This window comes from Meriones unguiculatus, chromosome 14, assembly GCF_030254825.1.
Source record: "Meriones unguiculatus strain TT.TT164.6M chromosome 14, Bangor_MerUng_6.1, whole genome shotgun sequence".
Taxonomy (NCBI): Eukaryota; Metazoa; Chordata; class Mammalia; order Rodentia; family Muridae; genus Meriones; species Meriones unguiculatus.
In genome coordinates, this window is record NC_083361.1 from 55,977,449 (window position 1) to 56,004,036 (window position 26,588).

Consider the following 26,588-nt stretch of genomic DNA (forward strand, 5'->3'; position numbering starts at 1 on the left):
ATGGAGAAGTCGCACAAGTCAGCTTCAGGTCTGGGCCACGGATTAGTTTTATAATTAGTACTAAGGAGCTGGGCATGGGTACTTCTGAGATAGAAGCAGAGGGATTGCCCATGAGTTCTAGGCCAATCTAAACTACAGAATAAGACCATGTTTTAAGAAAAACAACAGCAAAGCTGGGTGCCTAGGCTTGTAGCACAGTTGTAACCCCAGCCAGCACAGGGTAGAGGCAGAAGGATCTGGTATTCAAAGACAAGGTCTTCCTTAGCTAAAATGAGACTCTGAGGCCAGCCCGGCATCCATAAGATCCTAGCTCATAAAACAAACAAAATCATTATTTTAAAAAATGGCAGAGCTTGGAACATAGCTCAGCGGTAGAGTGCTTGACTAACATACACAGAGCTCTGGGGTCCCTCCACTGCACTGTGTAAACCAGGTTTGACTGTAACCCCAGCACTCAGAAGGTAGAGACAGGTGGATCAGAAGTTCAAGGTCATCCTCGGCTCTGCAGGGTATTCAAGGGCAACTGGAGCCTAGTGAGATGCTATGGCCTTTATACTTAATAAATACAGCCTCCGTCCCCATCCGCAACCCTGTGGGGACTTCTGTGTCTCCCTCCCTGTTGAATTCTGTGGCTGGGGCAGGGGCATGCTTCCTTTAAGCATGAGGCATTTAGGCTGCTTCTGGGGGTTCCTGTTGAAAAGCAGGTACTAGGAACATGCTCCTGAAGGCCTGTGTGGGGCAGGTACCTCGTGTTGGCACAGGTTGGCAGAACGGTGTTTGGTGTGGCCTTTTTATTTAGTTGCTTTCAGACAATGGAAAGCTCTGAGCTAGGCTCCCTCGACTATACCCACTTCCCAAGAAGGAACCGGCTTCTCTTTCCCCACCCTCCTGTCTCTTCCTTATTTCCCCATTCTCCTAAGTGAAAGCGTTGGCATCTGCTTTTCCCCACCTGTGAATGACCTTGCCTGCCCTTCTGCATCCCATCGGCCACTTGTTATTTGTTTAGGGACCTGTCTCGTCACAGCTTTCCCCTTCCACCCGCAGCCCTGCTTTCCTGAAGGTTGTTGGATATTCTTTCCTGGATTTTGAAATACTCATTATCTATTAAAGACAGTGGTCTTACCTAGGATCCCCTTCTGTGTTCCAGTTGTGGTGACAGTAGTTTTCATTGTTGTCTGGGGCCATAAGAGGGTTTCTTTACATGATACCAAATATCAATGTTTTTTAGAGATTTTTTAAAAAATGATTTATGTATTTCTATGTTATGTGCATTGGTGTTTTGCCTGCATGTCAGTCGGATCCCCTGGAACTGGAGTTGCAGACAGTTGTGAGCTGCAATGTAGGTGCTTGGAATTGAACCCAGGTCCTCTGGAAGATCAGCCAATGCTCTTAACCACTGAGCCAATAACCCAGCCACAAATATTAATGTCTTATGTCAATGCTTCTGGATTTATGTTTTAGATAGCCTTCTTATTTTAACATTTCTAACTCCTCTTCCTGCTCCTTTCTTTCTTTCTTTCTTTTCTTTTTTCTTTTTTTTTTCCAAGTTTATGGTCAAGAGCATAAGCTTTAGGAATAGATGGTTCAAATACCAACATGGCCCTCTTCCTGCTTCCTGGTTAACTCTGTGCCTCACTTTGTAAAATAGGGCTTCATAAAACTGGGTTGGATTCTTGCTTCTCTCAGGGATTTCTGCTTGGATCCTTAATGTGAGGAAAGTTAAAAGCAAAGGAAAACAGGCCGGATGGGCTGTTTCCTGCTGCCCCACCTCTAAGATCAGGCTTTCTCTGGGCTGCGCATACTTGCGTTCCTCACAGACTCTCAACCCAGCTTCCCAGAAAAGGGCTATAGGCTCCGGCTCAGAGTCTGGCAAGCCCCAAGGAACTGGGGAGCTCCTGAAATCCTATCATGAGCTGCACTGCGTTTCTTCTCAAGATTCACATGTTGAGGTCCTTACTCTCAGAACCTCAGAATGTGACCATATTTGGAAATAATTAAAGAGATAATTAAATTAAAATGAAGCCCTTAGAGGCTTGCTAAACCAATTTGACTGGTGTCCTTATAAGAGGAAATTTGGATGGACACAAACCACACACACTCAGAGAGAGAGAGAGACAGAGACAGAGAAAGACAGAGAGCAGACAGAGACAGGGAGAGATAGAGACCACTCAGGGCACAAAGAGAAATAGCTCCCTGAGTTGACAAGAGACATTAGAAGAAACTGTTGGCACCTTGAACTTAGACGTTGGCTGCCAGAACTGTTAGAAAGCAAACTTTTTTTGCTCCAGCCACTCAGTCTTGGGGGGTGGGAGGGACGGGGTTGAGGGCAGCTGGAGTTGATTAACACAGAGGCTGTGTCAGTCCATCCGGTGCTGAACAGTCAGGTGTAGGACTCCTTGTCTCTGATTCTCTAGGCCCCAGATTAGGGTGGAAGAAGTATGGATCCTCTACATCGTCCCTTTCACCCCTCACCTGAGGCTAATGACCATGACCTAGGTGTAGACAGCTGTTCCCAGCCTGCTTTGCTCCACAGTCCCAGAACTATTTGAGAGATAACATGTGAGGCTTTGGCTTTGGACAGACATCAAAGCCAAAGGACAGGTGCTCAGGCTGTTTCTTTGCTGGATGTGGACAGAGCCCTCCGCAAGGACTTCCCCCAAAGCCCTAGCACACCCAAGAGGCCCAGAGACAGCTGCAGCGAGAACAGGTGTGCCGCCGCAGGAAGCTGGGGTGGGCAGCGCAACAGGGCGGTGGGAGGCCACAATGGGTGAAAAGTAACTAGGAAAAGCAAGTGGGGGCTCTGGCTCTGAGACATGTAGGTCTCCTGCTTGGCCTGGCTGTGTGAGGTGGGACATCATCGCAGTCATGGACCCGGCTTTCTGTGGAGAATAGACATGGACTCTGGTCAGGCAGAGTGGTTAGGCAGCACATCTCAACACTGCCAAAAACACTTTTGGCTTTTCCTTCCTCAGTCCCTGAAAGCTGGTCATCTAGACCCGAGACTGGTAGGGGACCAAAGCAGTAGGACACACACACACACACACACACACACACACAGAGAGAGAGAGAGAGAGAGAGAGAGAGAGAGAGAGAGAGAGAGAGAGAGATGGGCTGGTTTCCAAATTTGGGAGGCAGCCCCGCCTAGACAGACAGTCTGTGCCACCTTCCATTGTTCCCCTGACCTTGAGAAAAGCTCTTCATGCAGGGAAGAGCAGGGGCCTCAGGGACCTTTAGAGATATAAGAACTTTTACTTTAAGACAATGGCAGCTCTGTGTAAAGTGTCCCCAAGACTTTGCTGTTTGGAAGCTATGTTGTGGGGGAGAGGATAGCTCCATTCCTGTTATCTAGAGCTGAGGTCCAGACAGGCCTGGACCTAGCTGTGCACCCTCCAGATAGGCCATGCCAGCTAATAAGTCAGATAGTGAGGGACCCCCTGGCTGGCTGCCCTGGCCCTGCATGGTATCTGAGGCCCCAGGGCAGAAAGGCAATTTTGGTGATGGGGCTGGCAGAACCTACTCATAAAGGTGCCCATGGGGCAACTACCCTTCCGCAAATGCAGATGTCATGTCATTAGCCATCAGGAAGGAGGTCAGAAGAAAGCTTCTTCTCCATGGGTGACGAAGCCTGAAGTCATAGAAGGCAAGCTGTCTTCCGGGTGCAAACTGGACACAGTTCTGAGGCTGGTGGGCATAGAGGGAAAGAAGAGAAAAGTAGCAGGCTCAGCTGAAGAGGCAACGCCATCACCCAGGCTTGGGAAGAGTCTGTGGTAGATGGAGTCCTTCATGCTGTCATGCTACTCTGTCTGCTTTGCTGGCACTTGCCCACTAGGGCTGTCAGGGAAGAGAGGCCTACGGCACAGTGGGCCGGCAACAGCTCTAAACCTTGGTTCAGTGCCTTGTCCTAGCTTACGTTATGGCCAATGTCCTAGGATTTGTTGGATTCTAGTCTCTTGCTCTACTTCCTCTCTCTCAAGATGATGATGATTTTCTTTTTTAGAACTTGTTGGAAGCTATGGACCTCATCCCTAAAAAACACACACACAATAAACGTCAAGCCAGGGAATTGGCTCGGCAGGTAACCCAGTATGGTTGAGGCACAGATAGGAGGATCCCTAAGGCAAACAAACAAACAAACAAACAAACATACACATCAGAATGGCTAAGATCAAAAACACACAGCACATGTGTGTTTAAAGCACAGCACATGCTGGAGAGGATATGGAGAAAGGGGAACTCTCCTCCACTGCTGGTGGGAATGTAAACTTATACAACCACTTTGGAAATCAGTCTGGTGCTTTCTCAGACAATTGGGAATAGTTCTACCTCAAGACCCAGCTACATATACCTGAAAGATGCTCCACCATACAACAAGGACACTTACTCAGCTATGTTCACAGCATCTTTAGTCTTAATAGCATGAAGCTGGAAACAACCTAGATGTTACTCAACCAAAGAATGGATAAAGAAATTGTGGCACATTTACACAATGGAATACTACTCAGCTATTAAAAACAAGGAAATCATGAAATTTGCAGGGAAATGGATGGAACTAGAAAAGATCATCCTGAATGAGGTAACTGAGAACCAGAAATACACACATGGTATATACTCACTTATAAGCAGATATTAGCCATATAATACAGGCTAACCATACTGTAATACACAGACCTAAAGAAGTGAAATAACTAGGAGGACCCTAAGGAGGATGCTTAATTCTCATTGAGAAGGGCAAATAGAATAGACACTAGAAGCGGTTAAAGACAGGAAACAAGATGGGAGCCTACCATAGATATCCTCTGAAAGACTCCAGATGCTTGAAGCAGATGCTAAGACTCACAATGAAACTTTGGGCAGAGCACAGGGAGTCCTAGGAAAGAGTAGAGGAATAGAAGGACCTGGAGGACACAGGAGCTCCATAAGAAGACCAAAAGAACCAACAAATCTGAGCCCAGGGAGGCCTGCAGAGACTGATGCACCAACCAAGAACCATGCATGAAGAGGACCTAGACCCCCTGCTCAGATGTAGCCCATGGGCAGCTCAGTCTTCATGTGGATTCCCTAGTAAGGGGAGCAGGGGCTGTCTCTGACATGGACTCTGTTGTTCACTCTTTGATCACTTTCCCCTGGTGTGTGTTTTGGGAGGAAGGGAGATTTACCAGGCCACAGAGGAAGAGGATGCAGGAAGAGGATTATAGGCTGGGGTCAGATGGTAGGCTAGGAGGGCTCCCTCTTTCTCAGTACTAGGGAAGGAAGGTAGGGGGAAAGAGGGAGGGAGGGGGCATAAAGTGAATAAATTGTAAAAAATAAATTTAAATTATTAAAAAAATAAAGACTTCCCCTTCCAAACAAACAAAGAACAACAACAACAAAAACTGGTCCTGAGGAAGGTGAAGACAACAGACATCATTCTCTGGACTCCACATGTTGGCCTATGTGCATACACAAATACATACATGTTCGAGCACTTCCCACACATGTGTACATACACACTGAACAATCAAGTAAAACATGCACAGTCTCCAGGAGTTCCTGTATTTGTCTACTTCCAACGGTTAGTGATTTCCAATCATTTTTATTTAATTTTTAAATTTTGTTTTTGTTTTTTTGAGGTTTTTTTGGTTTCTTTGTGTAGTCCTGGCTGTCCTGGACTCACTTTGTAGACCAGGCTGTCCTCAAACTCAAAGAGATTCACCTACCTCTGCCTCCATCAGTGCTGGGGCTACAGGCATGCTCTACCACGCCAGCATGATTTCTAATTTCTATTTATTTTTTTAATTTATTACAATTTATTCATTTTGTATCCCAGATGTAGCCCCCTCCCTCATTCCCTTCCCTCTCTCCCTCTTCTCCCATGCCCCTTCCTCAGTCCACTGATAAGGATCTCCTCCTCCCCTTCCATCTGACCCTAGCTATCAAGTCTCATCAGGACTGGCTGCATTATCTTCATCTTTGGCCTGGTAAGGCTGCCTCCTCAACCCCCAATCCCCAACCCCAGGGGGAGGTGATCAAAGATCTACTGAGTTCATGTCAGAGACAGTCCCTATTCCCCTTACTAGGGAGCCCACTTGGACACTGAGCTGCCATGGGCTACATCTGTGCAGGGGTTCTAGGTTATCTCCATGCATGGTCCTTGGTTGGAGTGTCAGTCTCAGAAAAAAACTCCTAGGCCCAGATTTCTTGGTTCTGTTGCTCTGTTTGTGGCGTTCCAGTCCCCTCCAGGTCTTTCTATCTCCCTCTACTTTCGATTCCTTGCACTCTGCCCAAAGTTTGGTTATGAGTCGCAGCATCTGCTTTAACAGCCTGCTGGGTAGAGTCTTTCAGAGGCTCTCTGTGGTGGGCTCCTGTCCTGTTCCCTGTTTTCTCCATTTTCCTAGGTCTAACCTGTTTGCCTTTCTGAATGAGGATTGAGCATCTTACCCAGGGTCCTCCTTCTTGATTAGCTTCTTTATGTGTGCAGATTTTAGTATGTTTATCCTATCTTATATGTCTAATATCCACTTATAAGTGAGTACATACCAAGTGTGTCTTTCTGCTTCTGGGATACCTCACTCAGGATGATCTTTTCCAGTTCCCACCATTTGTCTGCAGATTTCATGATTTCCTTGACCAGTTAAGTGGGGCTTGACCAGTATCCCAGGTCATCAGATGCAGAGTTTAAAACCACATTTCAGGAAACCAGGCTCAAAAGATCTGTAAGAGCCCAGGTGAGGATCCCATCTTGAGACCATCTGTAGATGCGCTAGTCTTAGCATCCCAAAGGAAGCTGCAAGCTTCCTGATGGGGGCAGGGAGAGAATAATACGCATCTGAAATCTCTGTAGCCAAGCTCCCCCGATACTCCCAGCCTAGAATGTCATCCATAAGCATGGAGGGCTTGTCAAAGCTCTTTAACATCTCCGCGTTTAACAATCAACTTGGGTAATCTATTTTTCTTTCCTTGCCCACAGAGCCAAATGATGCTGGTTGCCTTCTGTGATAGGATTTCGTTCCCTCTCCTTGGTTTCATCTTCAGGGGCCATTTAGAGGGGTCTTTGCAAAGGTAGAAATAATCCCCAAGGCCAGTGGCATTCCTGAGGGGACCGTTAGGACCGTTAGATTGTTACTCCTCTGTTAGCTACTTTGAATTTGGAATTCTAGTCTGATTGACTAAGTAACTCTCACTCTAATCAGAACAGTAGGGTTTGTTCTTAATCTGCAACCATTTAATCTTCCGTCTCATTAATTGTACATGGGTCTTTATAAATATGCAGATTGGAAAGGGAATAAAAGATTATTTGACCTTGAAGAAACCACATAAAATAGGTGTACATTTTCCCAGCCTCCTGTCTCCTTTTATTATGCAGATGCAAAAATTGGTGAGGCTCCAATGCAGACTGCTGTAGGTTATGGGAAATCTTGTAGCCAATTAGCATCCAGTATTCTGATGAGCCATACAAGTTTAATAATTAGTATAGTATTTACATGTGAGCTGCTTGTTGTGAATTTGCATGTAAATAAAAAAATGTGGCTACCAAACCCAGTCAGCAGCAGTCTGCTGATGAGGGAAGTCAAAAGGCCCAATGTGAAAATGGAAAATGCTTATGTAGGAAAAGGTGAATGTCTCCCAGCCTCGAGTTGAGTCCCTGATGAAGGACACTGGCTTAGTGGTAAATGGTCTTCTAAGTGCATATATTTGTCTTCTGCATACATACAGTCTTTCCTTTGATGCGAATGATTTCTCCTTAAGTAAATAAGGAAAAGCTTGGGATGTGAAGCCAGATAGGTTGGTATCTCAGTTAGGGTTTCTATGGCTGTGATGAAACACCATGACCAAAAGCAAGTTGGGGAGGACAGGCTTTATTTGGCTTACACTTAACATTTTTAAGCTCATCACTAAAGGAAGCCAGGACAGGAAATCAAGCAGAGAAAGAACCTGGAGGAGGAAGAACCTAATAGAGAGGCCATGGAGGGGTGCTGCTTACTGGCTTGCTCCTCGTGACTTGCTCAGCCTGCTTTCTTATAAAACCCAGGATTTATAGCAGCCCAGGGATGGCACCACCCACAACGGGCTGGGCCCTCCCCCTTTGATCACTAATTAGGAAAATGCCCTACAGCCAGATCTTATCGAGGCATTTTTTTTTTTTTTAAACTGAGCAGGGAGATTTACATCTGTGGTTTACTGGGTAAACTTGTTAATAAGCTTGACTAGCTCTTCTCTGAAGTACCTGGGACCAGAGTGCTTTAGAATTTTGAAGCACTTACATATGTATACTGAGGTGTCTTGGAGATGAGACCTTTACCGAAACTTAATATTCATTCATGTTTCACATGCTGTACACCTCGCACACAGAGCCCAAAGGTGGTTTTGCTCAATTTTTATAGAGCATCTGTTTTTATTGTAACCCTAAGTTCACCAGCTTTCCAGCTTAGGGGCACCATTTTGGCATTCTAATAGTTTAAGATTTTGAAGCATATGGGATTTCAGAGCTTTGATGTAAGGATGCTTAATGTATAGTCGCCTTCTTGCTTTGAGAGTGCAAGTGTGAGCCATCATGGCCGATTACCCTTTGTTGGAGCTCAGCTACCTGGCGATCTAACAGGGCCTTTAGAGGCCAAGGGGGCTAGATGCCAGAGCGGATATAACTGGAGCTGGGGAAGAGCCAGCATGATTGCTGAGAAATTGTGAAGATCTTCTCCATGCTGGATGAGCCTCTCTTAGTCTACCAAAGCCTTCAGCATTTTATCCCTTCCTATGGAGCCGGATCTTTCCGCAGGTTATGAAGACTGTGAAGAAGAGGCTGAGTCGTGGAAGGAAGGAAGGAAGACACTCAATTTGTTTCAGGTAACCCTGGGGCTTGTGTTTAGCCTGTACTCCCATCAATGGCTGTCGTAGAACTCTGCCATGCTCTTCCTTGTAGCTCAGTGTCCTTTGCTGATGCTCCCGCTGCTATTCAGTTCAGCTCTTTCTCTGGGATCCAGGAGTAATAGCGCTAGACCAATCTTCCTTACCATGGGATGCGCTCTGGAAGTTGGCACCACACTGCCCTCAGCTGTCTTCTGACTGGGCCAGTCTCTGCCAGCATCAGTCTTTGCATTTTGTGACAGTGACTCTGGTTACCTGTACCTGCACCAAGCTCAGGTTTCACTTTAAGGGGAACTCCCAAACAACCTTCTGCACACCCTTCTGATTGGATCCAGGAAGAATCTCAGTGGGTGTCGTGCCAGGGAGTGGTGGCCAAAAGGCAACCAATGATTTTGCACAGTCATTTACTACTAGGCACTTGGTGGGGGGTGGGGGAGTGGGAGCTCAGAGCTGGCAGGAAGAGGGCATGGCTAGGGAGGAGAATGTTTTCCTTGCTAGCTTGGAGCGTGATTTTTGGCTTCTGGCCTTTGACATAGTTTGCTAAGACTTTCCATTGCCAAGAGCCTCTGAGGAAGGGCATGTGTGATGAAAACGGGTTGGGGTGAGCTGTTTTCTGAAGCAGAGGAAGGGGAATGTGAGACCCTTGCTGCCTTCAGTCTTTATACGTAGAGTCACAGAGAGCTGAGGTGTCCTCATAGTTAATCAGCAGTTTCCAGAAGACATGTTTCACATTCTTCATCATATTTAAATGCCAGCAAGAGAACTCTGGCAAAAAGATCAGCTCCATAGATGCTTGGGTGATGAAAAAAGAACACAGTGATACAGTTTTTCCATTGCAAATCAAACGACAACATCTTATGTTAGTACAGGGAAATGCTTGGAAACAGTGATATTAAAAGGCATGTATAGGTTGATTAAAACTGTGTGGAAATGGCTGGAAGGATGCTAACCAAGACCAGATGAAATCTCAAGGCTATGCCCCAACTATAAAGGCGAACTCTCTTTAGATTGAGTATTTTATTATTGTTGAAAATATTAACCAGTAATCTGGACCAACAGGTCCAAGAGGAAGGTAGCATTCCCAGGGGTCATCCAAGTGTTTCATAAACATCTGATGCCAGGCTCTGTCCCTGCCCCTCAGCACAGGCACAGAGGCTCTTCTCCTCACTTCCTGCAACCATCTACCCCAAGGCAACTCTAAAAAGGGCAGGTGTACCATGCTGTCCAAGATAAAAGCCTAGAAAAGGAAGTAGAATGCAGAAAACACACATGGTATGCTAAGGGGTAGGCACAAAACACATCCAGACTCAGAGGGACAAACACTTTGAGGTCAATCAGTGTTTGGCCTGGTTTAAGCTCTCCTGGGAGTCAAGAAAAACCTTGGGGATGGAGTAAGCCTGAGACCTCACTCCATTTCGGCTTGTACTGTTTGAGTGAAAAAAAAAATTAATAATAACATACAAGTGTTTCCTATTCCAAAAATGAATTTGCTGATTATTCCAAATATTTAAATGGGCCTCATCAATGCACACAGCTGGGCTCCAAACAAAATGCCCTCAGAAGGTTAACCCTCGGCCACCCTCTTGGGTTTCCAGAGTGGCTCTGCACCCCACCTGCTTCTGAATCCCCACCCCACCATAAGTAATGGCAGCCCTCCACTGTTCCCTGCACAAACATGGTATCTAGAGAATTCTTCCTTAAGCTTTTTTTCCTCTATATCCTCACATCCAGAGATGCTCGCAAGAGGTGAAGTTACAGTGGGAATTAAAAGGAAAAATAAATAAATAAAAGAAAGGAAAAAAAGAAATTAAGAACCGGCAATGTTTTTGTTTTGTTTTTAAGTCCAAAATACCTTCCTGCAAACCTAAAAGTTAGCTGCAGATAATTAGATAACTTAATAATACTGTAGATAGGAGAAAGAACATCCTTTTCCTGCAGCCATAGAGGGGAGAGGTCAAGAGTGTGGGTGAGACTTCAAGGGAACCAAGGGTGGGAGACCAGAAGTGAGCCTGAGATAGCAGGGTAGATAAAACAGAGGATTAAAACTGACTTGCATAGCGGCGCTGCAGAACAGGAAGCCTTTGTGTGAACTGTGGGTAGGCCTGGACTGGGGTGAAGTCAGATCTGCTATGCTATTCCAAACCCCTGTCCTTTGGGAGACGCTGTCCTTTTACCTGGCACCAAGCCAGGCATCCTTAGAAACCACCATTCCGATGTGCTCGTTTTAGGCATGAAAAACACAAGATTACCAAGGGCATGAAAGAACTGTCTAGTCTTTCTGTGGCTCTACCACATCCAATCAGTGGTAGAGCCCGAGGTGCACTGGAGCCAAGCATTCATCTTTTAAGGCGTGGCTGGTGAGCGTCAAGAGGTGACTGAAGGCTCTGGGGTGCACCAAAACTGCCTGTGCCTGACACAAACTCAGATCCTTAGACTGGTCCCTGTCCAGTAAGGCAGTTCAGAATTCCCTGAAAATAGTCTCTGCTCTGCCCAGTGGACCCCAACATCGGGGTTACTTTTACTCTCTCAGGTTTGGGAGTATCTCACATGAGAACACTAGGACCTCTGCTGGAGTTCACACACACTGATAACGTGTCAAACACCACCCGCAGAGTCTGGAACACAAACCTCCAAAATGAAAACCCTAGGGGCTTTCTCCAAATTGGATCAGAAGGAGAGCACAAGCCTAGGAGTAGGCACTATCACGAACCCCAGCTTTTCAGGGAGAGGAAGAAGTAGAGAGGTGAAGTTTCTTGCCCGAGGTCACCCAGTGTTTCAGCAGCTGGGGTGACAGTTAGGCTCAAGGCTGGACTCTACAGGGTCTGCACCCAAGCCTGAGACAGCCAGACAGCTCACAGCTCACGCTGACAGCTTCCTGCAGGTGGACCCTGATCCCTCGACTCATTCCTTTCCTTTTCCACTTTTCTGAAGATTGTCATAGTCCCCGTGTGATGCCACGGGTCCACACTTGTGTGTTGCATCCTCTCTGCTGCTTTAGGGGCCATGGATGATGGGAGGTGCCAGCAGCAATCCAGAGAAAACCCTGCCTTCCCCTCCCTAAGTGCTGACGTCGGAGAAGAACTACGTATCCACCATCTCAGATCTTCAGGAACCCTGTGACTTGAGAACCTGTGACAGCAAGATAGAAGGGGACATTTAGGGCAAGAGAAGAGGAGATGAAGGGGGGAGAGGAAAATCCTTGTCTTTTCATTCCAGTTGGGAAGTGCTGCCCTTGGGACGTACTGTATGGTACTTCTGGGTTTGCTGGGCCATGCAGTCTAGGAATCCAGGAAATCTTTGTTTGTGGACCACTTTGTATCTCCAATGCTTAGAAGGAGGATGGCATAAAGTAGACACTTAAAAACAAACTGTTTACTGAATAGGTGAAGGAACTGAATTGGGGTTTTTTGTTTGTTAGTTTTTCCTCTCTCTCTCTCTCTCTCTCTCTCTCTCTCTCTCTCTCTCTCTCTGTTTGTTTTTCGAGACATGGTTTCTCTGTATAACCTTGGCTGACCTGGTCTCTTTGTAGACCAAGTTGTTTTTTCCAGACAGGGTTTCTCTGTGTAGCCTTGGCTGACCTGGACTCACTTTGTAGACAAGGCTGGCCTCTAACTCACAGAGATCCATCTGTCTGTGCCTCCCCAAGTGCTGGGATTACAGAGATCCACCTGTCTGTGCCTCCCCAAGTGCTGAGATTACAGGCATGCACCACGGTGCCCAGCAGGAACTGATTTTTATTTGACACAGATAGGTTTGGAGTACTGTCTAGAATGACCTCTGGTTCAGACCTGGCTGAGAGCCTTCTGCCCAGTGAACCCCCTCCTCCCAACCATCTGGCTGGAAGATGGAAAGGAGGAAGATGCCCCTGCTTTGGGGACAGGCCATTGTTTGGGTTTATTTGTTTCATTAACAGACATAACCGGCCACAGGGACAACACAAGCTCAGCGTGTGTGAAGTCACCGGAAGTAACCTCACTCAGCAGTGTGCCTCATCCTTTCCACACACCTGTCCAACCCTCCCCACCCTGGCGCCCACCTATCTCAGCCATATTTCATGGTTTAGTTCGGCAGCAGCTCTCAGGTGTCTAAGAACAGGTTTTATTTTTATTCCCTGAAAAGCCTTCAAAGGGTTCTCTCTGGGCTTTGAGTTTGGCTTGGGCAATTTGAAACATTTAATGGGAATTGTTATTTTTTTTTTTCCCCCAAGGAAGAATTATTCTCAGCAAAGTCTGGGACTAGCCGGAAGGAGACAGCCAGACATCTCCAGGTAGAACAAGCTTCCTGCTGTTCTTGGGGAAATCAAAAGGGAGCTGGCGGCCCCCACTCCCCAGCCCCATGCCAGGCTTGACCCCAGCCTTTTATGCACAGTGGCCATGGGGAAGAGAGAAAAGTATAAAACCAGACTGAACCCGCAAAGTAAAGGCTTGAAATGAAACCAACGCACAATGACAATACTCTGTTCTCTTTGTTCTACTCAAGAAATGACGTCTTTTTCCAGCGCAAAGACTGGATTCAGGCTTTCATCCTCGGAGGCCTTTGCTTTAGGTCCCTCCCTGCCTTACCTCCTTTCAGTGTTTCTGACTTCCTTAGAACTGGCTGGGGGGTGCGTGCAAACAGGGGCCTCCAACCTGCTCCAGCTGGCACACCCATGGTCTGGGGCCAGGGACAATTGGAGTTGGGCCCTCAGTGGTCTGGAAGATGTGAAGGGTCTGCTTTCATCCTGGCAGCATGGACTAAGGGGAGCCCAGGGAACCTTGGTGCAGTTGACCTCCCCACCCCCAAAATGGGGAGCAGTGGTCCAGTCCACCGAGCCAAGCAGTGCTGGGCCCCTGTGCAGTGTGCTGAGCGTGCTGCTGAGCCTGCTCACCTGGAGGTGGCCGGGAAGGCTGTGTTCCCCCAACTCTTCCCAGGTACCGCTGGACCTGGATGACTCAAGAAAATGTCTCAGACTTTCCGGCCTTTTATGATGCTGATCAGTGGGTGGGAAGGCAGTCCTACTCACTGCCGAAGGTTCTCCTAGTTTCCAGAGGAAGTAAAGCTGGGTTTTAAGAACAAAGATGGTGCATTCCCAGGCATGCAGCTTTAAAACCGTGATAGGGCGGATGGGTTGGCACGGCCTCTGCCTCATCTTCTTCTGTATCATGCTCAGCTGACTCCAGGCTAAGCCCCTGTACCTTCTGTCCCAGCTGGGGGAAGTAGAGAAACCCAGAGGGAGCCCAAGAGGAAGTGGGTAGTCAAGGGAAATGTCCAAGCAGTGGTCACTCTGAAGACAGCCCAGAGTGAGGGCTTCATGAGGGGGGTTCACTAGTAGCTGTTTAATCCCTCTGGCATAATCCCCTCCTGGTGATGTTGTTTGTTGTGTGTGTGCGTGCGTGCGTGCGTGCGTGCGTGCGTGCGTGCGTGTGTGTATCCTGCCTGGTGATGTTGTTTGTTGTGTGTGTGTGTGTGTGTGTGTGTGTGTGTGTGTGTACATTTCGGGTACTTTTTCCCTTTCTCCCTACCTAATACTGGGTCCCTAAAGAGCAGATCCCCAGCACACCGAGCTCTCCTGGAAGAGATGGCTGATCCCGAGATCAGCTCTGTCCCTACAGATGTGCGCTTCCTCAGCTAGTATCTCTCACCCTCACTGCCTGAATCCCAGGCCACACTCTCACTGCTCTGTGGCATGGGGCTGGATACCACCCACTGAAAAATACAAAGATGGCTGCTCTCCTAGCCAGGCTGTTGGACCTGAGGTAATGCGGGTGGGGCGGGGCACTGGAAGTGGGCTGGTCAGAAGGAGGGCTGGAACACCTCTGCCAAGGTTAAGCAGGGTACAGAGGTTTAGTGCTTATATGTACCCATGCTGAACTAGGCAGAGAGAGCAGCTGAGGCTGGCAGATCCCAGGGCCACACAGGGATGCCCAAGGCATCCCACAAGGGCAGAAAAAGGATGGGATACTCAAGCGATCCCAGTATATATGTTACTATGTGGCCTATGACACTGCTGACATGACACTGACCTATATGACCCATGACACTGACACTTCTAGGAAGGTGGCCCTGGCACATGGTCAGCACTGCCCACTCCAGAGATCAAGGTCAACAGGGCCATTGAGAAAACACTGTGGATGGCCTGGAGGAGAATACTGGGCCACAGAGGTCAATCTGGGTCAGAGGTGGGGTGTCCCGTGAGATCCTCCAGTGTCGTGAGCCCATGTCACATGAGAAGAAGGGGTAAGTTTTATGTCTCTCCTTCTGTGGTCCCAAGCACAGCTGAACCCTACAGCAAGGCTGCTGAACCCTCCTCATACAGCTCAGAGTGAGCAGGGTAAGGGGAGGGGAAGCCACTGTAGGGACAGAACTTGGTCATCTGTGGATCCCCCGCAGGCTTATTGGAAGCAGTGAACCTAGCCATGGCATACAGAGGCAGGCTGGATTTCATGGGGTGCAGCAGGTAGCAGGAGTTCTAGGTGAGGGGGCGTCGTGGACAAGATGTAGGGGCTGCCCGAGTTCTAGACCCTTGAAGCCCCTCCCAGTCCCCATAGACTTCCATCAAAGCACTGATCATGGGTGGAATCAAATACCCTTTGCTCCCTGCGTGAACTCTGGGGTCCTGGTGGGTAGCATTTGGTCACTCAGGGCTTAGTCTCAGTACCTGGTACAGCAACTGACCGCTGAACAATGGCTCACTGGCAGTGAACAGGGTATGCCCAAGGAGGGAGAAGAGGCTGTGAGACTGCTGGGCAATGTCATACTGAGCCTGAGGTGCTCCAGGGGCTCGCTCATGTGTGCTGATATTTCCCACAGGTCTGGGGGCCAAGCTCACTCACCCTCTAACATCTAACTTCCGCATCTTAAGGTGAGTCATGTGTGTCCTAAATTCCACTTTCCTTGTGTTTTTACAGGTCAGTAAAAAGGCTCCAGGAATCTGCTAGAGAAGATGACACCCTCAGTGAACACACCTTCCCCTTCAGAGGCTGGCATGGAAGAGCACTTTGTGCATCTCTCCCTCTCTTTCTCTCTCCCTCTTACCCTCCATCTACCCTTACCCTTCCCTTCTCTCTTCCCTACTCTCTCCCTCCCACCCCCTCTCCCTTCCTCCTCCCTCCCATTCCCCTGTCCTGCCCACCCCCCTTATATGTAGCTTGTAGCTCAGGCTGTCCTTGAACTCTCTGTATAGCTGAGGCTGCGCTGGGCTCTAATTCACAACCCTCCTGTCTTGACTTCCTTTGTGAGTGAGAACAGAATTGGCAGAAAAGGCAGAAAACCGCAGAGCTATCTGCTTAGGGTGTGCAGGCTGGCCAAAGGCAAGAAGTCCACCAGGGGTGCCTTTTCTTTGCAGGTGGCTGTCTCGACGGGTCCTTGGTGGCCAGGGCACCCCCGTTTGAAGATTACTCTGAAGTCCTAAAACTAGAGCTAGACCAGAAACATCAATTGACTGTTTCCAGGAAGCTACACCCTTCGGCTCTCCAGGGTGGCTTCTTGATGGCCTCTGAGGACCCTGGAGCAACTGTCCCTTGAGTGGCCTCCACCCCCAAGACAGAGCCCAGGTGTGAGGAGTCAGGCTTGGCCTTTTCTTGGCATTGCTGTCGCCCTTCCTCCCCTGCTGGTCCCCACAGGCCCCACCCCAACAGCCGCTCACGCATAGGTGGTTGCTGTCATAATGCCACCTTCCCCTGCACGTCACCATGCCTGGCACACCCTGCAATTACAGCTGCTGCTCGCTGCCTTTCTATTGTGCCTGCTTCGCCTCCCCGCTCTGAGCTGCTAATTGCGGGTTGGCCCTTCACCGCTCATGTGCAGTAAGGTGAAGGCCTGTCCCCTCAGCTGCCAGCAGCCCTGACTCTTTGAGCAGCTTCAGGGAAAAGGCATCAAGATGGCTTCAACAAAGCATTCCTCTTAGCCTTGCCCAAAGGGAACATTTGTGAGCCATCCGGGGCTTCCCAAATCAAACAGTGAAGTTCGGTTAAGTGCAGCAGGCTCTGGTCCTGGGGCGTTCAATGGGGTCCAGTATGGTCCTGAGTATTCGGAGGGATTCACATGGGTGTAGGCGCATGGGGCTGGCTTGTTCAGGACTTGCTGGACAGCTTGGTGCAGGACCTATCCCAACCTGGGAGAACAGGCTCAGGCTAGCCCCAGTTTCAGTGAGGACCAGAAGGGAACTGCACCGCATTCTAGCCTAAAATATGTCCTGTCAGAATGTCAGAGCATGTCAGAATGATGGGGTCCACAGAGGTCTTCTGATCCTCACAGAAAGCATCATCTACTGAAGAAAGGGTCCTTTCTATTTGTTCCAGAAATATTTATTGGGCTCCTATGTCATGCCACAGTGTAGGTCCAGAGGCCATGGAGTAATCAAAGCAGACATCACTCTTTCCTGCTTCTTCACTTCCACTGTGAGTGGGGGAGGGACAAGATGCCAGGTGAGGGAGCCCGATGCGGGATGGAGTGTGTTATCTACAGTAACCACTGTGGAGAGAAATGAAGCAGGAGAGAAGGCGAGTGGGTGGACAAGGTAGTAGCAAGGCTCTTAACTTCCAACAATGTGGCTGTGGAGCTGTCCAGGCTTTCCAGGTGGGTGTTCAGGAGATGGATTGTTTCAGAGAGCCCAAAGGGATGCCTCTCTGTCTGCTCCCCTTAAGTAACTTCCAACTGGCTCTGTATGGGTCACTGCAGGCAAGGTCCAGCCCACCCTGAGCTACCCCAGGGGTGGAAGACAGTCCTGAGTTTTGACAGGTCAGCACAATAGGCAAGCTCTGCCATGTGCTTTGAGCCTATGGCTTCCTTGGTGGGGCCTGTCCATCTGGCAATGAGATTCTTTCTTGGTGCTGGGACCCTTCTAGAGAAAGGATGATATAACTTCTGTTCCCTCTAAGCCTTCCACATGTGGTTATCTGTCCCCACAGCTCAGAGGTGCCCCTGCCATGGGAGAAGTGAACCTTAAATCCCCTCCTAAGTCCCTTGAAGAGCCAGGTGGGAACCTTAAGCAAATGTCCTTCATGGGCTGTGCCCAGTATATCCCATAGCTCTGGGCCTCCAAGTTCTGTTTGAATCAGAACCCCACAGTTTCAAACCAACCTTCATTTAGCACCCTAAGGCCAGAGGATCCTCTTTCCTCCAGGCCTCATGCTGCTGTGGCTCTCTGCTCATTCAGGCCTAACCCAGGATAGAGGTGGAGGTGGGGCAGGGGTAAAGGGACCAAGACAGAAAGCTGCTGAAACAGCTTCCAGGGGGTGAAAGGATGGGCCTGGTGTCCACTGAAAACTGTCACCCTCCTGGGGCACTGCTTCCCCACTTTAAGGCTTAAGGGTCTTTTTAATCCATGAGTTCCTGGGTTCCTGTCCCACACCAGCTTCAGTTTCTTCTCGCACTGCCAACTTAAGGTAGGATCACAATGAACTGGGTCTATGGCCTCTTGAAGAGCGTGTCCAGCATGTCCTCGTGCCTAGCACTTGTTTGCCTGGGTCCCCAGCCAATATCTGAGCTCTGTCTGACCCTACCCCACCACAGGACACTAGCCAGCTCTGAGTAAGAGTGTGGTCGCGAGGCCTTTGTGTCTCCTCTTCATCCCTAGGCTTTTTGTGCCCCAGACTCCTCCAAAGAAGACCATTCCTGCCCTATACTGGATTCATGGTGAAATAGTGTGAGTTGTCCATTTCTGGACAGCCGGGAGGCAGGAGAACACCTAGTGACAGGACCGGGGCCCAGCAGTAAGCACTACCTGTGTGATGGATGGCAGCCAGCAGGGTAGGGAAATGCCACAACTAAAGGTGGGGGAGGAGTAAGAAGCCCCGAGAGCCTCCAGAAAAAGAGAGGCCTAGAAGCTGATGGGGTGTTGTGAGGGCCAACCTTCCCTGTCACGTGACTGGATTTAGACTCACCATGGAAACACACTGAGGAGGAAGATCTCCTCTGAATGTAGGCAGCACCATCCCATGGGCCGGGGTACTGGGCTGAACCACAAGGAGCAGCCACACTGGGTCCTTGCATTCATTTCTTTCTTCGCCTCCTGACAGCTGACGGCTCACAGTGCGGCCTCACCTGCACACTGCCACGCCTCACCTGCTGTAGATACTATATCCCCTCCAATGGTAAGTCCAAACCAACCCTCCCTTAAGTTGGTTCTCATCTGGTATTTGGTCCCAGCAAGGAACCAACACAGGAGAATTCAGCATTTCTTCACCAGAGAGCCCTACTGGAACTGGAGCAGCCACGTACAGCCCTCACTGCTCACACCACACCATACTTCCCTGCTCAGACGATAATGACCAAGAGCCACGCACCAGAACCAGCCCACTCTTGTCTTGACCTTTCCCAGTTTCAGGTCTGCATCACACCCAGGCCTCCACCCACCCCAGCTCCCATCTCTAGCTGGCATAGCTTTCCCTGAACAAACATCCTGCCGCACTCTTCCCGGCTTGCTTCCTTCCTTTGAGGATGTAGAGGGGCATGACAAGACCCTGGCATGACCTGGAAGGAACTAAGTGCTCCTGAACTCCTAGGAGCCAGAGTGAGGAGACAGCACTGGGGCAGCCAGCCTATAAAGATGGCAGCATGGGGCTTTTCCAAAGGCATCCCCTGCTCTGCATCTCCTTCCTGTCACGTGGACCCCAGACTCCCACATCATCTTGGAGGTGGCTTCCATGACTGGGTGCCTGCTCACCATTCAATTATAAGAGGCTGTGGATTTGCCTATCTTGAGTGACGGTTCACCCTAGACCAAAACTGATGCTGCAGAAGACTTTGTTTGAGTCTTGTCACTAACCCATAGAGAGCAAGACCTGGGGACCTCACAAGAGATGGGCAGATGCTGCGTACATTGTGGGCAGGGCACTGCCCACTTAGCTGGGTCTCCAGTGCCAGATCAGTGCCTTGTGATTGTGCCTCCTCATTCCCATGAGATCGCAGACCTCTCCCCACTGTTGTGGTTTAAACGTGAAATGTGGCATGCAATAAGGTATGTGTGTTTGAACTTGGTACCCAATTGGTGACCCTGTTTGGAAAGGTTGGAACCTTTGGGAGGTGGAGGCTTGCTAAAGGAAGTGTGGCACTCCTGCAGGTTTTTTAGGTTGGCCCTACCTCCTGCTCTCTCTGTCTTCAGGCTGCTGAGAGTGTCATGGTCCTGGTGCCAGCCTTCCTCACCTTGATAGACTGTATCTTCTCTGGAACTGTTGGTCAGAATAAACCCTTTCTGCTGTAAGTTCCTTCTGCCAGGATATCTTATCCCAGCAACAGAAACAAACTGAGGACAACCCACCTCTCCCAGAGGGCCTGATCCCCTTCTTCCAGCTCATCGTTTGTGCTTGGCCTGGGCTCCTGACTGCTGGTGCTCTGGTTCTCCTGCCCTAACTGAGGTACCACAAATAGGTGGGTACATGCTTCAGTGCTAGGAGCTTCTGTGCTGGGCTGTGTCTATGTGGGGGCTCTGTGTCGGGTACAGTATGGTCACCAGAGAAGGTGACCCCTACCTTCAGCTGTTGAAGAAGCCTAGTCCCCGTGCCTCCAACATGTCACCAGCCACGGGTTCCCTTAGTGACTCTTTGCCGCCAGCAGGCAAGGTCTCAAACACAGCAAGTGGGCTGGCCCAGCAGGTTTCCACCTGGCTGGGCTCACAACTGATCATAGTGTCCCTGTGCTGTTCCTATTAGGGGACCAACAGAGGCCAAAGGCAAAGAGGCACACAGTATGGCCAGTATTAAGAAACAGGGACGGGTTTCAGCAAGGCACATGCAAGCAGTCAGGTCTTGAAAGGTAGGGGCTAAACTGTGCTAAGTACATACGTGAGTTGCCAATAGCTGTGTGTCCTACCTTGTCACATTACTTAACTCTCCGTGCCTCAAAGTGGGAACAGAAAATGGCATCTACTCAGGCAGCTACTGCCTTTGTGCTACTGAGGCAGCACAGGGCCCTCTCAGGCTTCAGTGTGTGCTGACAGGGATGAAGGAACCAGGGGATCACAAGCCCAAGGTCATGCTGCTGAGAACCAGCAGGAAATAGATTTGGATAAAGTGGCTTCCGTTTTTCAGGCTCCCAGCGAAGTGGCTACCGCTTCCCGCCCATGAAAGAAATCAATCAGCAGGAGGCTGTTAAAAACCACCTCCCAGCAGCCTGCTGCTGCTGGCCAGGAGCTGCGGGCTGCTCGGTGTGGGACCCGTCCTGCTCAGGAGGCACTTAGGGCCATCTGCAGGGTGTGGGGAAGGATCCAGATGACCTGAGCGGCAGAGGCAGGCTTGTGAAGGTTATGTGTTGTTACTTGGCAGCTCCCTGCTCTCTGCCGCATCCCCCAGGAGAGATTTCTCCCTGCCTGCTTCATAGTCAGAGGAGGCCATCAGCTCCCCAGCTCCTGTGAAAAATAAGGCAAGTGTGAAAACAGCTTTCTGTGCCAACTGGGAACCTGCTTCCAGAGGGAGGCCTTCCCAGCAGGCCACCTAGTCAGTGTGGCTCCTTAGCTTCGCTTGGCGTCACAGTCACACCTCATCAAGCTACAAGCAGAGTGAGTGGTTCAGGTCTCAGGGTTGGGGGAGGAAGGGTTGGAGGTGTTAGATGGGCTGAGGGAGCCCACCAAGAGGCTCAGAACTATCACACCTGGGCTATGCTGGCCAATGGAAAATGAGGTGACTTACCTGGTATTGGTGAGGAAGAATGGACCTTAAACATGTCACAGTAGGCCAGGTAAATGATCCGGTAGCAAACAGGCCCGACTGTCTGTGGCCTTTCACAGCAGAAGTGGTTTTACGGCTCACAGCACATGTACTGAGGACTGCTGGCATCTTGTCTGTCCGGGGCCAGGCTGATGGGGCCCGCACTGCAATATTTTGAGTGTTTTCGTCCTTACAGAATCCTCCCTGAAGCTTAACCCCCAAGGTTACAGTGCTAACAGCAGGGCCTTAAAGAAGTAATTAGGCCCCAGAAATTCAGTCCAGGTCTATCTGATTTATATCCCAGGAAAGGTCTTTCTACCCTTCCCCCCTGTGAGGATGTACCATTAAAGCGCCATCTTGCCAGCAGGGAGAGGTCCTCGGCAGTGCCCTGAACTTGGACTTCTTGGCATCCAGCACTATGAGAAAATAGGGTTCTACTGTTGTTTATCGATCACACTGTTTAGGGATTTTATTGCAACAGTAGACTGAGAAGGCTACCATCTTGAGCACCGTCTTCCATTTTGGAGGAAAGATGTAGAAGTCATACGGTCAGTTTTGATTGGCTGCACTTTGTCCAGGCCCCACCCCAATCCTGAAGACCAGGAAGATAGTCTGGGGTGGTGGCCACCAGCCTGCTCTGACTCTCAGGCTCTCTGCCACCCTCAAGCCTCACGCTGCCTGGTCACCACATGCTCAGGGAGCTTATGGCTGTGCTTGCTGACAGACCTCCAGGCAGAACTGCCATGTTTTGGGCTGAGTGAGGACTCAGATCTCAGCTCCTGATACACACTCATAGTCTTAAAAGGCTGCCACTATGGTAGTGCATAGTACGGGGCTGCAGACAGTAATAATGCACTATGATTTCAAAAGTCTAGAAGAAGGCTACAGCTGTCACATGGTAGCAGGGTGCTTGCCATAAACAACCATGGTGTCTCTTCCCGGGAATGGGAACCCTAACTAAGACACATAGACACATAGGAGAGGCTGGAGTCAGGCAGACTGGGCTCTCTGTTAGAGAAACTGCAGCGCCCTGGAAGCTCAGTGTGCTATTGGAATAGAGGGAACAGAAAGGCGGGGTTATTGCATTCAGCTGAGCAAGGAGGCGGGGTTTATGGTACACAGCTGGGCCGAGGGTGAGCCAATCTCGGTAGGAGCAGTCTTTGCAGGGATGCCGTCTCCAGGCTGTAAAGATCAGGGGGAGGAGAAAGCTCTGTACATACTGTCAGCTTCCACACATGGACCAGAGAACTGCTTAGCCATCCCTCTGGGCCTCCCCTGGGTGAGGAGTAGGAGGGGAGGTTCCACCATTCTCTAACAGGCCTGAGACTAGTGTCCTTGCCATGACAGTGCCCATGTCAAAAGCACATACCCACTTGGGCCTTCACACACTCATACTCATGGAGTCCTCCACTCTTCGCAGAAGCCTAAGTAGGAGGAGGGAAGAGGCCTCCAACCAGCAAAGCAGAGGGGAGAGGTGGTTGTAGATAAGTCTATTCGCAGATCAAAACTGACCATGAAGCTCTGGGAGCAGAGGCCCCAAGCAGCCTGTGAGGCAGGTGTGGGAGTCCTTAGTGGCTTCGTGCAGGAGGAGGGTGTGTGGGGTTCTGCCACAGGTGCTGACCCAGGACACCAGTGCCAAGGAGCCGGCCCTGGAAAGGAGAATTTCATGGAGACCTTCGTAGAAGGTGTTGTTATTGGTAGCTGACCACCATGCTGAGCTTATTACTGAGCTGTCTGGTTGATTCCACGTTTTAAAACACAGTTTCCGGGCCCATGCCATTTCCTCTCTGGACAGCAGCAGCTGCTACAATTGGAGACTCGCCTATACCATCGCCCCCGACTATCCCATATTGGATGTATCCAGGGGTCTTCTTCCCAGGGCTAAACTGTCGGAATACTCCCCCACCCCTGTTAGATTACACTGCTAAACCTCCACGTTGCTCTCCACCCCCAGCCCAGCCTGGTCTGCTGCACGGCATGGCTCTATGCCACACCTGCGCGCCATTCCCACTTCACCCAGCCACCTGAGGTGTCCCCTTGAAATAGCCCCAGGGACCTCCTCTTGGTGGCCCAGCTATGCTCCCGGGCCTGCCAGCCTCACCCTCTGCTGGGGACTGCCCCCCTAGGAGCAATCCTGGAATGCTTGAGCTGTCCTCGCACAACGTCTGCACTGTTGGCTCGGGAGGGTTCTTGCCTCACCTGTCTCCAAATCACAGCAAAAGGCCGGAGGGCGAGGAGAAGGAGATGAAAGACTAGGAGGCAACAGCTGCGAGATGGCATAATGATAAAGATGATGACTTCAAAAACAGCTGGATGCTAATCACACCACTGCTACCAGCACAAGAGCCCATTCCCTCGTGTGGAATTGGGGCTGGGTCCTGCACATCTGGAAGCAACTGAGAATCCAGTGACTACAGCTCAAACTGCAGGCGCTTTCCCCACGCTGGTGCCGGGAACTCACGCATCTGCTCTATTTCCGGGCTTTGTATCTCTGGGTGTGCGGTTCCTGCTCGATCAATGCAGGTAAGCATGAAGCAAGGCTGTGGCCTGGCAAAGGCAGGTAGGCAAGTTCTTCTGAGGCACGGTGGGAAAGGTGGAGTCCCTCAGAGAAGAGTGGGGCAGCCTTCCCTGAGGAGGCCCCAGCAGGGCCTACACACAGCGCCGCGGCCTTCTGCCAGCCACGGATGTAGCTGGACAGTGTGCTTGACCTGAAATGCCCAGCAGACAGCCTGGAACAGAAACTGGGCTGCAACCCAAGCAGACGCACGCAGGGAGCCAGAGCTGTCGGCCAGCTCCATGAGCCTATGGGGCAGTGTGGTGGAGTCTACACATGCTGGTAAGTAACCCTGGCATATGGCTACAGCTAACTTGTTCCCTGGGCTGCTCAAGACCCCAATGGGTGACTCCTCCCCTCCCCAATGCAGGACATGTCTGTTCGGGAGACACTGGAGAAGGGATACAATCGGGGAGCAGGCAGGGGCCCACAGGCCCTGGCCTCTCTTGGGATGTGAAGATGGAGACCTGGAAAGCAGTTCTGAGCTTCTGTCTTTCCCTCCTCTGCTTTCACAGCCCAGCAAGGATCTGAAAGGGCAGCCTTAAGGCTTACAGCATTAGCCCCAGGCCCCGGAAGCCTCACTCCTGGCCCCAGGGTGGGACCAGTTACATGGTCCCTGCCCAAGAATGGTGACCACCATCTCCTCTAAATTGGCTAAGGCAGACCCAAGCTGAAGTCCAGACTCTTATGCCAAGTTGGCACTTGGCCTGAGCTACAAGACCCAAGCTCACTGCTGGCAGGAGGGCAGGGCTGAAGCATTCTGAGCACAGATGGGCCAGGAGAGTCTCTGTCCTTCACACCACCCCTGCCATCCACCCAAGGCCCCATGGAGAGTATCCAATACTCGAAAGGGTCTCTGCTTTCTATCAGATGCTTGAAGCTTTAGCAAGCTGATCCTGAAACAATGTCAAATCTGAGCACAACCTTTCCCCGCTGTCCCAGAGAATCTTGCCAAGCCTGGCCCCAACACAGCAGATCTGAAAATGACGTTGAGAGGGAAAGGTCAGGCAGCCAGATCTCCTGAAGCTGGGAGCAGGTGGCTGCTGGAGCCAGAGGGCCAAGTGGTTCAGCTCACAGGCACAGGTGGGTAGCAGTGACTCTGCAGAACACCATAGGCCCTGGCTGCTGGCACCGAGCAGGCAAGTGTGGCTCCCACTGTCATGGCTGGTCCACTTCAGGTCAATGCCTTGGCTTACATCCTCACAGGTCAGTTTTGTGTGTTAATGCAGAACTGAGACAGCTATTTTCAGTTCTGACCCTCAGATGGAGCTACCACTTAGGAAACCAGCATTTACAAAGCCCCTACTATGTGCCAGTAAGTGCCATGTTATCACTCCTCTTCACATTGTCCCTCCCCACTAGCCCCATTTCACTGAGAAGGAAATCTGAGACTCCCTTGACTGGGAGCAGAGGCCTGGATGCCACACTCAGAATCCCTTGTCTTCCTAGCTCTCCCTACCACCTTGGAAACATCCTCTCTTCTGTGCAGGCACAGCTCTGACCTCCTAAGAAATCTTTAGCCCCAAGCCCACCACCTATGAGAATGGGTATCTATGTCTAAGTTCCTATCTCTAGTGAGGCCATCAGGAGCCTACATCCTAGGCCAAAGTGGGGGTTCAAAGGCTTCAGCCCACTGTGCCCAGTGGAAATGCCTCATGCACAGACTTTTTGCCTGTGCATGAGGTTGCCTCCATGACACCCATCACATCCCTTGGGGGAACCAAGCCAAGCCTCTCCCAGTCATCTTCTGTCATCATAACAGCATATCAGAGATTTAACTTGAAAAAGGTACATTTGGATCATAGTTTTGAAGGTTCCAACCCACAAGCAGTGAGTCTTTTATTATTTTGGGTCTTTGGGCGAGATCACATGTCTTAGAGAAAAGGTCAGCTGAACAAACTGCTTGCCTTATACCAGAAAGCAGGGCAGCAGGAGCAGAGAGGGGCTGAGGTTCCACAAGCCCATCAAAGGCATGCCTCATACACCTAGGAGCCTCCCGTGGGTTCCCCTCTTCTTAAAGGTATCAGAGCCTCCCCAGAGTGCCCGACATGGGCCTTTGAGATCCAAGCCAGAGCGCAGGGATACCACTGTAGGGACTGTGGATCTTTGAGGTGACAGACAGGTAGACAGAGCTGAACGAGAAACCCAGTCACGGTGTCTAATGGGAAATGTCCTCCACTGTAGGTTTTCCTTGACTACTAGGCCACATCTCCCGGATGACCCCAGTGGAGGCTTGCCTGTACCAAATGCTGCTGGTGAAGATGAGAGCACTGAGGGGCAGAGCAATCTTGACAGAAAAGCTGAGACACGGCCGTGCCTTTGACAGCACTTTATATACAGAGACCCCATAGGCGGTGGTTGCCTTGCGTAACAGTAGCTGGGATGCATCCGGGAGTCAACATGCTCCTGATCTGAGGGGAATTTAAACGTGCAAGGAGTTAGGTGCTCCCCACATTCTGCCTGTGGTCCTAGAAGCCTCTCCACGGCTCTGGCCATGAGCTTGTGTTTGTGATCTATTGACTTGCAGGCCAACTCAGAGCAGCCTTGACAGGAGGGTGTGCGGGGTAGGC